Source organism: Cynocephalus volans, chromosome 6, assembly GCF_027409185.1.
Source record: "Cynocephalus volans isolate mCynVol1 chromosome 6, mCynVol1.pri, whole genome shotgun sequence".
Lineage (NCBI taxonomy): Eukaryota > Metazoa > Chordata > Mammalia > Dermoptera > Cynocephalidae > Cynocephalus > Cynocephalus volans.
The window spans coordinates 2,955,499-2,968,801 of record NC_084465.1 but is presented as its reverse complement, the minus strand read 5'-3'; positions in this window follow the sequence as shown (position 1 = coordinate 2,968,801).

The window sequence follows — 13,303 nt, the reverse complement described above, 5'->3', positions numbered from 1 at the left end:
CAGTGGAGGTCTGCTCGGGCAGCAGTGGCAGGGGTTGCCAGAGGCAGCTGCATCTACCTACGTGGTGCCAGTAGGACAGAGCCCCCCAGATCCCCTCTTATCCATCACAGCAGGACAGGAAGTGTACACTGTTTGCCCTTGGATCAGGAGCACGGATTCCCATGGCTCTGTCGTGTGCTGGCAGAGGACAGGTTCTGCCTTTCAGCTGCGGTTCAGTTTCCAGTTCTAAAAGGTGCTTCTGTCTGGAGATACAGGGGGCTGCTCGCGGCCTGCTCTCTGCAGCTTCTCCTCGCTCAGGAATGCCACACTGGCCACCTTTGGCACCATGAGAACGCACCGCAAGACCTCTTAGGTTCTTCCTGCATGTTAAATCTTATTTTGAATAGATCGATGGGGGTGTTGCCTCACTGCCACCTTAAACCTTCCTTAATTAAGGGTCGCAACAACTCGCGTTCAATGAATCACACCAGCCCAGTCTGTGACTTCGTTATTTTCTTCCTGTTTGTAGACTTGCTTATCAGTTACAAATAAATATCAAGTGAGTCAGGAGTCTTCCTTTGCAGGTGGCTCTGATCACTCACACAGAAGACACCCCTTAAACAGTTGGGCAAACGGGTTTCCTTTCCATAGCGCACTGGGGATGTTACCTGTTGATGGCTTGCATGATCTGGCCCTTAGATTGCCTGGGTCGCTTGGTGCAATGCATGCGTGGGAGGCTCAGTCTATAAACCTGATTCTACAGAAAATGTGACAGATTTTTGTTGCCTGAAAATCAACTTGATTTCTGGATCTGGGTCCCCAGACTGCTGACATTTATTTAGAGATTACTCTGTGCCAGGCTCAGGCATTACTATAAAAAGGAGGCTGATGTTAGCACCATTTTACAGGTGAGAAAACTGAGTCATGAATGTTCAGTGAGTTGGCCAGGGTCACATAGCTGGCAAGGCTCAGAGCCGAGACTAGAACCCTCACACCAGATGGTGTGCCCTTCACCTCTGCTTTTGGAGCCTCCGGGCTGGCAGGGAATTTAACCATCGAGGGAACCACGGGAGCTCTCCAACGTGCTGTTCTCTACTCCAAGTTTGGAAGGTGGTGAGAAGGGGAAAACGAGGCTACCAAAACTGCAAATACTCCTAAGTTAGTGTTTCAGAGTATTACGGACATTGTCATAGCTTACCCCGCAGTGCTTAGAAGGAGGATAAACACATTGTGGGTAGATTTTTAGCATCAATACTACTAATAACTAACCCTTCGGGTGATTATTAACCAGATATTTTTGTTGTTGTTCAGTTTTCAATGTCTGATTCTTTGCATTTGTCATATTCCCAACAAAAAACATGTATTTCTGTTTTATACATGTGTAGTTGTCCCCCGAAAGCGTTCCCGGTAATTAAAGATGGGGGCGTCTTGGGTGTTTCTGCAGGCAGGACGTCCTGTGTGTCTTACCTACCCCCTCCTCTCCACCTGAGCACGTTTCTCTTCCTGCAGGGAGGCCTCACCTGCCCTCAAGGTTTCCACCGAGCCCGTCACCGGCCCCACCCCTGAAGAAGCCCTCGTTGCCTTGGGTGATCCACAATTAAAACTGCGTCATGGCTTTACAACTAATTAGTGCAGTGGTTGCCCGAGAAACGCCGCGTGTTTCCGGTGGGTGTTTCACATCCTCAGCCGTCAGGGGTTCACAGTGTTTCTGGGGCTTGCTGTGCCTGACACTGTGCTGGTGACACTTGCGGGGTCTTTCTTCCCCGTCTCATTTCCCGTGCACCCAGCGTGCTGCTCGGGGCCACGTCCTTTACTGGAGCAGGGGGAGCTGGGGACCTGGGGTCTCAGGAGAACACAGCAGGTGGGACGGGAAGGAGGCAAGGTGAGGGGTCAGCAATAATTCCTTCTATTTATAACTCATGGTCCGGATAACCCAACTGTATCTAATGCTGCCACACAACACACGTCGTAGCTATTTACAAGTACATCTGACTGAAGCATATCTAATTATTCCTGTTTGAATCTTTCCTATCAGTCAAGGTATTACGAGAGTGGAGTGACCCTCTCAGTGACCCTCTCATCGCTGTGACACGCTTCCGCACTCCCCCTCCTGACTGATAAGATGAAGGGACTGCGAGGGATAAAGCAGGCGAGGCGTACCTTATGCGGTCAGCAGCGTTTTTCTTTTAGATGAATTCAAGTCAATCTTGGCAAAAGCTGAAAGGGAGCACCAATAATTCAAGATAGTTATGTTTTTCTTTCCCTATTAAGTCACTTAACATTATCTTTGTTCTTGCAGGGTGGCTCAGAAGGGCCCGCTAAGGCATTCACAGCATGGTGCTTGCTCACCTGGCCACGGCACGGGTAATTAACATGCTGTAATTTTACAATATCTTGGAGTAGGACGGACCTTATAGAACTTATGGAATTTGGTTTGGCCTTTTGAAATCAGAGAGGTGAAATCGGGGCCCGTGGGTGCCAGAGCTGCACCCAGATGTGTGTGACAGTCCCACCCACTTGGCTCTGTCACTAGATGATGGAGCCGTGTTGGGGGAGAAGGCTTTGGGGGTCCCCTGCTTGGCATCTCCCAGTCCTGCCCACCCTCTAGGGCCCCGTGCAGGTGCCATCACCCTGGGCTTCCTCATCGGCCATCCCAGAATCTGGACTCCGCGGCCCCCCTTTCTGTGAGCAACGCCAGACATGGCCACAGTTGCCACCACGGACAGTGCTGACTTCTACACGCCTCAGCTCATCCGGTCCTTCCCTCCACCCTGAGAGGCAGCTATTCCCTGCCCATTTCATAGATGAGGAAACTGAGGCACACAGCAAACTGAGACATGTGGCCTCACCCATGGATGGCAGAGCCACGGTTAGGGCCCAAGTTGGACACATGCCCTCCCTGCTCACTGTGCACCTGCACTGGCGACCGCGAACAAACAGGTCATCTCCCACTAGACAGCATGCTCAGGGATAGGGATGGTGTCTGTGTCCCACACACCCCCATTCTAGCGAAGAGTCCTCTGCAGATATTTGTGGATTGGCCCGTTCTGTGGAATCACTACAGATATAGTCTTTCCTCCTTCCTGGCTACTGGAGTGCTGTGCAGCTCAGGTTTGCATTTTGAGAGTCTCAGACAAAACCAGCAAGTGGGATGTGCCTTGAGGACTGAGCTGCTGCCCCCCTGCTCTGTGCTTGTCACTCAGCCTGCACGGCTACCTCGTCCCTTGTTTACTTTGGATCGTCCTCTGGGGTCCTGCCCCTCTGATCACATGCAGCCAGCTGCCTTCAAGTCAGGTTTGGGAGGAGCCATCCCAATGTTAACAGTGTGTGTCTGTGTGATGTGTGTGTACATATCTCTGTGCGTGCATGTGTGATGTGTGTGTATGTGCATGTGTTTGTGTCAGTGTCTCTGTGCATGTATGTTTGTATGCACATGTATGTATGTGTCTCTGTGTGTACAAGGGTACTTCAAATAGTTCATGGAATGCTTTGTATTATCTTTTTTTAACTCGTTCTGTTTTTCCATGAACTTTTAGAAGTACCCTTATAAGTGTGAATGTGTTCATGTACATGTAGTGTGTGTTTGTGTATGTGTGTTCAGGTAACTGTGTGTATATGCATGTGTCAGTGCATGTGCATACAGGTGCACGTGTGTATCTGTGTGTATATGTGCATACAGGTGCTCATGTGTATCTGTGTGTATATGTGCATGTGTGTGTATGTGAATATGTGTATGGCGGTATAGTGTGTGTGTGTGCATACAGGAGCATATGCGTTTCTGTGGTACGTGTGCATGTGTATGTGTGTGCACATGTGTCTCTGTGGTATGTGTGCATGTGCCTGTGAATGTGTGAGTACATGTGTGTCTGCATGCACATGTGTGTTTGTGGGGTTAGAGGTGGGAGATAGGGAGGAGACTTAGCAGGTGCCATTGACAATGGGCTCTTGAGTGACTCATGCTTACTCTGTGACAAAGCCGGGGCTGTCTGTGGCTCCCTAATCATAGAAATGGGACCTGTTCCCACTTCCCATCCCCCATCCCATGTGAAAACACCCCTAAGTCAAGACGCCAGGTCACTCCTAGCTACAGTACTGATGACTCATTTAGTGACTGCTGGGGCTGGGCAGAGTGGGGTGGGGCATGGTAGGAAGTGTGCTATGGACCCTAGAGCTGGAACATGCGTGGCCTCTTCCTACAGGAGTGAGGTCCACGGGTCGGTTTCCTGGGCCAGCCCCTGGAGTCTATCCAGAGCCCTGGCTGGAGCGTTAAGGCACACTCAGCTCTCCTTGTCCACCCTTCGCAGCTGTGTGTGACATTTGCCCTCACCCTCTGCCCTGCTGCACACAGGCCCTTTCCTGGACCACTGGCTACTGGCCCTGGCTCATGCACATCTGCTCTTCCAGGGTACAGTCTGCTTAGTTGTGTCCTTGTCACCTCCTTCCTGGCTTGACACTAAGGTGGCTGTCACTTTGAGGACAGGACACACCCGTGGCCCCTGGACACCCTGACTTTCCAGGCCTGTGCTTTTCTATGCTGGCTCTTACAGGTCTTCTGCTCCAAGCAGCCATCTCTGATGCCACCTTCCAGGAAGCATTCACACCCATCTTGTACTGTGGTTACTTATGTACCTCCCTTCCGGGCACCTGTCCCCATCTGCCTGTGTGGCACCTCATGTCCTGGAGTTTGGTGGACTTGGGTCCAGAAGGAAAAGGTGCATCAGCTCTAAAGCAGTACCTGCAAACACACTCTTGGTGTACAGCATTTTCCTAGGCTAAGTCGTGACCCTCACCCTCCTGCAATGGCAGCTAAGCGGCCGTGTTTTCTGTTTTCTGGACGGCCATTCAGAGGAAGGGTCGATACAGCCGTGCTCTGGATGGGGCTGGCCACGTGTGTGCTGGGGGTTCAGTTCAGAAGTGGTCTTCCGGCTCAAGCCATCTCTGTGGTTTTAACATGACTCAGGAGGCACCTCTAGGTCCACGGAAGAAGCTGCTCACGCACATCGCACAGCACAGGTTCCGCCACATCTACCTTCCCCGATCGCTCCTTGCAGAATTCAAATCCCAAAGTCCCCTCAAAGGCGACCCAGTTTCTGGGCTGACATCCTGTGCTGTTACCCACTTAAAGATGGATGATTTCTTTGCCCCTTGGAATTGATAATAATAGGGTTTTGCTGTACACATTCATAATTCTCTGGGCAAGTCATTTGGCCACATGGATTTTTCAGAGCAGCGTTTCTCAGACTTTCATGTGTGCACGTGTTACCCGGGAATTTTGCTAAAATGAAAATTCGGATGCAGCGGGTCCGGGGCGGGGCCTGAGGTCCGCGTTTCTGTGAGCTCCAGTCCTGTGGGCCGCACTCGGCAGGGAAGCCTAGGCTGTCCACAGACACTGAAGGCCCACAGTTCCCTCGTTTTAGGCTTGGGGACTTTTTCTTCTCAATTGCTCAGCATGATGTCACTCTCCAAAATGACAAAATGCACTGGCGAATAAGCGGCCGTGTCTTCTGTGGCCTCTGCATGGCCGTTCAGAAGAAGGGTCCTCACTACGGCCGGGTGAGTGTGAGAGGAGCCGGCTCACACGGGCGTCGGCAGCTGTCAGGAGGCCTCCAGACACAGGTGGCAGAGCCTCCCCTCGTGTAAGCATAAGAAGGAACTTATCAAGTCACCGAGAAGTTCTCGGGGATCTGCTGCAGGCGCTTCGGGCTCCAGGTGCTTGAATAACATTCCAGAGCTCCGTCCGTTGGCTCAGGCTGCTGCCAGGGGCTCTACTCTCAGGCAGGCATTCTGTGTTTATGGTGGACGTGACGGCCAGGCTCGGGTAGTCAGAAAGGGCGAGAACACCTCTCGCTGGGTTGCACAGGTGAATCCTCAAGAAGGGCTCTGACCAGGCAGCCAAACTCCACTGAGACCGTGACCTCTGCTCACCCTTCCACGGTAGTCACCCGTAGGTGAGTGAGGAGTAACTGCTTCCTGATTTGATCGCTGTTCCCTGATCCCATCATTTAAATCATAATTCCCCTCTTAACTTCGAAACCAGTGGTTCCCAGTCTTGGCTGTACACGCGAGTCACCTGAGCAGCTTTTCAAAGATACCAGTGCCCAGGACCCGCCCAGAATATCTGCTGGCAGCCCAGCCTTAAGTTTTTGGTGTTTTTTTAAAAGCTCCCCAGTTTCCAAAGTGCAGCCAAGACTAAAACTCACAGTGGAGACAAGGCTCGGTGTGTGAGTGATAAAGAGCTTTAAAATGTTGGGGCCACGAGGAGTCTTAGAACCCATCTAGTTAGCACCCTTTCATTTACGGGAAACTCACCCAAAGCCACGGAGTCGGTGCAAGTCTAGAATGCAAAGCCCCTAATTCCCAGCTCTGTGTTCTTTTCATAACACCTGATTTCATACATGTCGAAAGAGAGGCTGAACATCACGAAGCAACTCAGCCAAGGGCACAGAAAGCTCCTAGCAAACCCGAAAAGGAAGAGGACACACTTTGAAAATATTAGCGGTTATTGCAGATGTCAAATGAATGTCATGGAAATCGCTTCAAGTTTTTCAACACACTGAGACTAATGTAATTTATTTAAATGTCTTTGTTAGCTTGAGGAATTCTTAAGACTACTCCTTGTCATTTTATCCCACCATTAATCACCTGCGAGCTAACTTAAACTGGAAATAACTGTAAAATTTGTTATACTTCAACCGATCAGGCTTCAAGACACTTGATTCTTAACAGTTCGTGCAGGATCAAAGATATGGCTGCCCTCCAAAAATGTTGGGATGTTTACATCAAAGTTGAGATTGAATCCTTTCAACCTTGCTCCTTCTCTTTAGTGCTTAGATTTAAGTTCTTGTTGAAAACTTTTAAGTAGAGCAGCTTGTATGTGTGTGTATGCACGTGCATGTGTGAGCGTGCATGTGCATGTGTGTGTGTGTGTGTGTGTGTGTGTGTGTGTGTGTGTGTGTGTGTGTGTGTGTGTGTGTGTTAAAATTCCAGCCATCAGCCTCAGCCCAAACCCTGGCTTCTCAGAGTTGGAACTGAAGAGCAGGATTGATTTATCGACTAACCTGGCCTTGCCTGTCACATGTACGAAATGAAGTCAGTAAGCAGTCCTGCAGATATCCTTCTGATAAACGTCCCAGGTACCTTTCAATCCTGGCTGATCCTTGCCATCAGGGTTGCATTGTTATGGAAAATGCTCTTGACAGAACAAATGCTGATCACCTGGACTCCAGCATGAAAAAGGCCGAGACTCAATCTGCTTTTTCATCAGGAAAAAACAACATTCGATTCATTTCTCCACCTCTTTCATGTGTGATGCTTTTCAGCCACCGGTTTAGGTTTTTCACTGAGTTTTCATTTCTCTTTTTTCTCTCCCCTCCCCCTCCTCTTTCAGCATGAGTTTCGAAAAGCAAACGTCTGGCGGGAGGTGAAAAAGGAACTGCTTTTACTTGTTTCAGGTGCTGAGGGCACAGTGAGGTTTGTTATGCTGGGAGCTTAAGACAACAAAAGTTTGGGAGGCTGGACGCTGTCTAAAAGTGAAGAGCACAGAATTTCTAATTGCTGATAATATCCTGTGTCTACTAGCAGCAATAGATACTGACTTGAAAAAAAGTGTCTAAAGTTAACTAACTCGAAGAATACCAGTCATAAATACTTTCATGTCTGACTCACTTAAGCTAGAGTTGTAACTTAACATTACCATGGGCCTTTATATTATTGAAGTTTAAAGGAATTCCTTTCAAAACCCAATGTTTGGCTCACGATGAAAGGGAACCAAACAGCTTATTCTAAGTTACATTCAATAATTACATAAGTAACCCTTTAAGTACTAGATATGCAAATAATGCACTATTCTTCCTATAATTACATTGTGTACATGGTTTGATAAAATCCCAAGACTGTAATACATGTTTGTGGAGAAGATTAGCAATATGACTTCTTTTCTGAATGGAAGAAGGGTCCTAGGAATTTAAAGACTGGCAGTTGTCGTGAGAGGCTGCGTTGAGCCGCTCGGTATGAAGGTGGCAGGAGGAGCCCGTGGGGGTCCCAGGCGTGGCTCAGGGGGTCGGGGGCGTTTTCTCTGTCCAGCTTTATCCAAACCGAGAGTCTCTGCATCCCTGATTTCGCATGCTTCCAGTCTTGAAAGGACAATTCCATCTGGCTGGGCTGGAAATATCTTGTTGGGTGTTTCAGAGATTTCAGTCCTTGTCTCAACTTAATCTGGAAGGAGCGGGGTAATCTGTCCACAAGCCCGGCTTCCTTCCACCTTCTCCTTGACCTCTGCAGGAGGAAAAGGAGTGATTTGGATTCAGATCAGCTGGATTCAGCCCTGCTCTCCAGAACACACTTTTAAAAATAAGTTATTTTAGATATAATGCATGCTTGTTATAAACATGAGCAAAGAGTCCGGGGGTATAACACCTTTGTTTTTCCTCTCCCTTTCCTGATCCCCTAACTGAGAGAGCTTCTGTGAGTAGCTCTGCGTGTTCCTGCCAGACCCGATCTGAGTGTACCAACACTCCACACCCCTCTGGACTTTGGGTTGCGGGTGAAGGACGCTGTTTTGTAACCCACTCTGTCATTGCTGCAGACGTTCCTGCTTCCAGCCTGCTCCAGCTCTCCCCTGTCCCTGACTGGTGTGCAGCGGCCCGTTCCATTGGGACCATTCCACTCTCAGCCTCACTCCATGTGGTTGGAGTCAAGTGACCACTCCCGGGAGTTCCAGGTCGGGACAGTTGGAGAACTCCATCCTACCGGTCACAGAGGTCGGCTCAGGATTGGCCGTGTTATCACGGAGGCCAATGATGGTTCATTCTCTCACCAAAAGGATGTATTGGATTCCTGCTGTGTGCCAGGTAGTGTTCTAGGAACTCACGGTCTGCTGTGGAGGGGATGTTCCTCCAAAATCACTGAAGCTTGACCCCCACTGTAACAGTGCTAAGAGGGTGGGAAATCTGGTTATGGTGTTTGAAAGGGGGGCCTCTTGTGGTGATTAGATTGTGAGACTGTGCCCTTGTGAATGGATTGATCCGTTCAAGGAGTGAAGGGCGTGGTTCTGATGGCTTTACAAGGAGAGCGGGTGGGCAGGTCGGCTCTCTCTTGCTCAGCCCATGCTCGCCATGTGACACCCTATGTTGCCATAGAGAGTCCCCACCCAGAAGACGGCCCTCACCAGATGTGTTCTCTGGACCTTGGACTTCCCAGCCTCCAAAACTGTAAGAAATAAGTTTAGTTTCTTTATGTTACCCAGTTTCAGTTATTCTGTTATAAGCAACAGAAATAGACTAATGTACGGTCCAGTGGGCAAAGGTTCCAGCTCTTTAGAAGCTGACATTCTATCAGGGAGGGGGGGGATGGAACAGATAATAAATCAATGCACATTTAAAATGAGCAGATTATTTGGTATACTGGCAGGTGATAAGTGCTAATGGAAAAAAGAAAACTAGAGCATGGTCAGGTGGTTGTTGGGGTGTTAAAGTAGGTGGGCAGCAGAGGCCTCGATTTGAAGGAGACGTTTGAATGAAGGCTTGCGGGGAGTGAAGGAGTTAACCGAGCAGAAGGGTGGGTGAAGAATGTCCTGGGTAGAGGGAGAAGCAAAAGGCCCAAGGCCAGGCATGGAAGCTGGTGCCCTGCAGGCAGCGAGAACAGTGGGGGGTCAGGGGGTGGGAGGGGATGCAGCACCTGTGAGCCCATGCTGTTTGTACTGAATGAAATGCATCTGAGCAGAGGAGTGACACGATGGGACTCAAATGTAAGAGGGTCACCTTGACTGGCTTGAGAACAGACTACAGGAAGCAGCCTCTGTGAGACACAGAGACAGGGACAGTGCCAGGAGACCATCCCAGCCAGAAAAGGTGGCTAAAACCAGGGAGACAGAGAGTGTGATTCCATTGCAAACGGAGAGTTGGCACCACTGCCTGACAGAACGGATCAGCCGAGGTGAGGGGTGCATCGGGGAGAGCAGGGCAGAAGACAAGATTCCAAGAAGAGTTTGGATGAGCTGAGTTTGAAGTCACTCTTAGGTGGGGCAGACAGTGTGACATGCAAGTGTGGAGCTCAGAAGGGCTGCTGTTGGTGATCGGGAATGGGGATTGTGGCTGATAAAGGACATTAAAGACCAGAGGAGGTCGCCGGTCTCACTGAATGGATGAGAAGAGGGCTGGCCTGGGCCTCTAGTGCCATCACTGGGAGGAGAGGGCACCCACTCGGGGCGAGGGGGCTGAGTAGTGCAGAGACTGGGAGCAGTGGCCGGAGGACCGAGAAGGAAGGACCGCCTGTGTCTGCCCGGGCTGGCAGGCTAAGGTGGCCTACGCTGGGAACTGGCAAGGGAAGCCTTTAGGGGGTGATGGTATCAGAAGCCTGGTCAGTCTCAGATGGTGTATGTTGATTCTGTGTTTTGAAAGATGAGTGCATGTAAGTTACAGGTTGCTGGAGTTTTGGACAAGTTAGTAGCATGGTGGTGCCTCCGTTTCCTTATCTGTGAGGTGGAGATAAAAACAGCTCCTGTGCTGCCGGGCAGTCACGAGGACTGTGTGTGGAGAAGCATGGGACAGACGGTGCTGGCACGTTGCACACGCAGCGTCGGCGTTCGCCACGATTGTGACACTTTCTCCCACCTCTCTGCCACCAGCGCGTCCTGACTTCTATCAGTTATATTATTACTGCCCACTCTTTTATGACTGTGTTATACATAAGCATCCATTCCTCTATTTATCAGCTTGGAACAGTAACTATTGACTCGCTCTTCAGAGAAACGAGGAGAAAGGACAGGTTCCTTCTTTCATCCCCTCCTCTCACCTTCACGTCTCCTGTTTTGATGGTGACGTGATAATTTTTACTTCATCAGGTCTTAGTACATCTGCGTCACTTTCTGTAACTACAAGATGTCTTTAATAATGGAGCGCCAGTGGAGAGCGTTCCCGGGATTAAAAGGAGGGGAATGTTACTCATTTTAGACACTTCTCTAAGCATCAAGATCTAATGAATCTTTAAAAAACGTCCACCCAGCCGTCTTTGGTTGACGTGTCCTAATGCAGCAGGGCCGTTTATCTCTTCTGCTCCTCTTGGTTTCTTCTCATTTTGCTGAAGTACCTCTCCCCAAGTTTTTCATGATAGTATATTTTCTGGGTTTTGAAAATGTCTGTAGTTTCTCCCCACATTGGATTCATGGCTTAGCTAGGTAAAAACTTTTGGGTTAAAAAATCTTCAGGACTCTGATGCTGCGGATTCTGGCATTCATTCCTGCTTTGCTAATGGGAAAGCTGATATCGGGCGAATCCCCATTGCTTTGTCTTGCTGGAAGCTTCTTTATTCCTGGATTTCTTCTATGTCAAAGGACGATTTTAGATATGGAACTTCAAGGAATTAGCCCTGTTCAGCCCTTCGTGGCCCCTTTTCAGATGTCTGGGTCCATTGCAGGGCAGGAGGCCTCCCTGCTGCATGCAAGGGCTGCTTCTGCCTTCTACGAAAGCGCAAGGGTGAGCTTCGGCCCTAGGCAGAGCTGTCCTCCTCTCCTTCCTGCAGAGGCCTTGAGGTGCAAGCTCTGGGCCCATTCTCTCCCTAGGATCACCCCCCGCTGGCAGGTTTCACCTTTTTCCATGGGAGCTGATCCTTGACTGTAACCTGAGAAGAGCTAGGCTGCTGCCGGCTAAGTCACAGTGAAGGCACCAAGCCACTCCAAATGCAGTTGTCAACGAATTACCCCTGTTGACTCAGTTCCCAGTCCTTCTCTTTTTTGTCCCCTTTGTACTGGGATCCTCTGAGACTTCCTTCTGGGCGATATGCACTCCTCTCTGGTGTCCCTGCTTGGTGGTTTCCTCTGTTCTCTTCTTGTCAGGCCAGTTGCACACGCTTCCTATTTTCTAAGAGTTTATTAAAAATTTCTCGTCTGTAATGGCACCCTTCTAGTTTCATTTAGATGTGAACTTGGGAAAGGAAGACATGTATGCTCAGCTGGCCATCTTGAGACGAAAGGTCCTCCCCTCTTGTGTGGAATGTGAAAGCCTAGAATGGCTCTTACAGATTCTTCGCATTCAGGGTGCAGGGGGTACTGGTTGTGACATCGGATGGCAGGCCAAGCTCCCAAACAGCTCGTGAGGTGCCCTTCAGCAAGCTGCTGCAGTTCCTGACCTCAGTCTACTTGTAGATAGAGCAGGTATCGTGACGCCTGGTCTGCGAGGATGGAAAGGGCTCAATCAGATGTTTGTCTTGAGCACCTTCCAGCTGAAAATCAAATGGCTCATAACCCGCAGTCACCTGGCAGCTAAGAGAATGGCACATAAAACCATAATGTCTAAATACGTAGAAACAGAAGATTATTTTAGCAGTTTAGTTGTCCTCGTCCCCGTGTAACAAAAATGTGGCCATCTCTCAACATCGTCATTTGCTTTCTGAATATCTCAGAACTAAGCCTCAGCCTCACGCGTCTCTCTCGTCAAAGCCACAGGCAAGAGCTCTCCTGGCTTGTTTACCGCATACCACCCGCTCTCTGTTCACGAAACGTTTCATGGGTAATGAACCAAAACTTGGGTGCAGGCAGAATGAGTCTGGAAACAGAGCTGTCTCGGGGCTTTTGTTAGTGGTCTGCCTTTCAGATCCTGGAGACTCCACCCACACCTCACCGCAGACAAAACAACCTCAGATTGACAGACTGGCTTCAGGAGATTAGTTGCTTCTGACAAATCTCCTTAAATACGTGACCTTCTGTGTGTGATATCCATAAACTGTCTAGGCCCCTTGAGTATGGCATTGGTACTCATCAGACCCGTGAAGGCGATTGTGTCATCGGCCAAGGACAGGAACACTGAGATGGTAGCATCATGCCAGTAACTTCTGCTGGAGATATACTCCTGTGAGGCCCCATGAGGTCCTGTAGAAGGCAAAACTGAATGGATATTGGTCACTCTCTCACATTCACACACTAAGTAGACTTCCATTTATTGGTTCCATAGAACCAATAATACCTCTTTTTATGGACTGAACGTTTGTGTCCTCTCCCAAATTTCAGTGTTGAAGCCCTACCCAATGTGATGGTATTAGGAAACAGGTCTTTGGGAGGTAATTAGGTTTAGATGAGGTCATGAGGGTGGGGCCCACATTATGGCATTAGCATCCTTATATGAAAAGGAAGAGGCACCAAAGCTTCCTCTCTCCCAACCATGTGAGGACACAGTAAGAAGGTGGCTGTCTGTAAGCCAGGAAGGGAGCCCTCACCAGAAGCCAAATCTGCTCTCACTTTGATCTTGGACTTCCAGCCTGTAGAACTGTGAGAAATAAATGTCTGTTGTTCAAGCCATCCAGATTATGGTAGTTTGTCATAGCAGCCTGACCT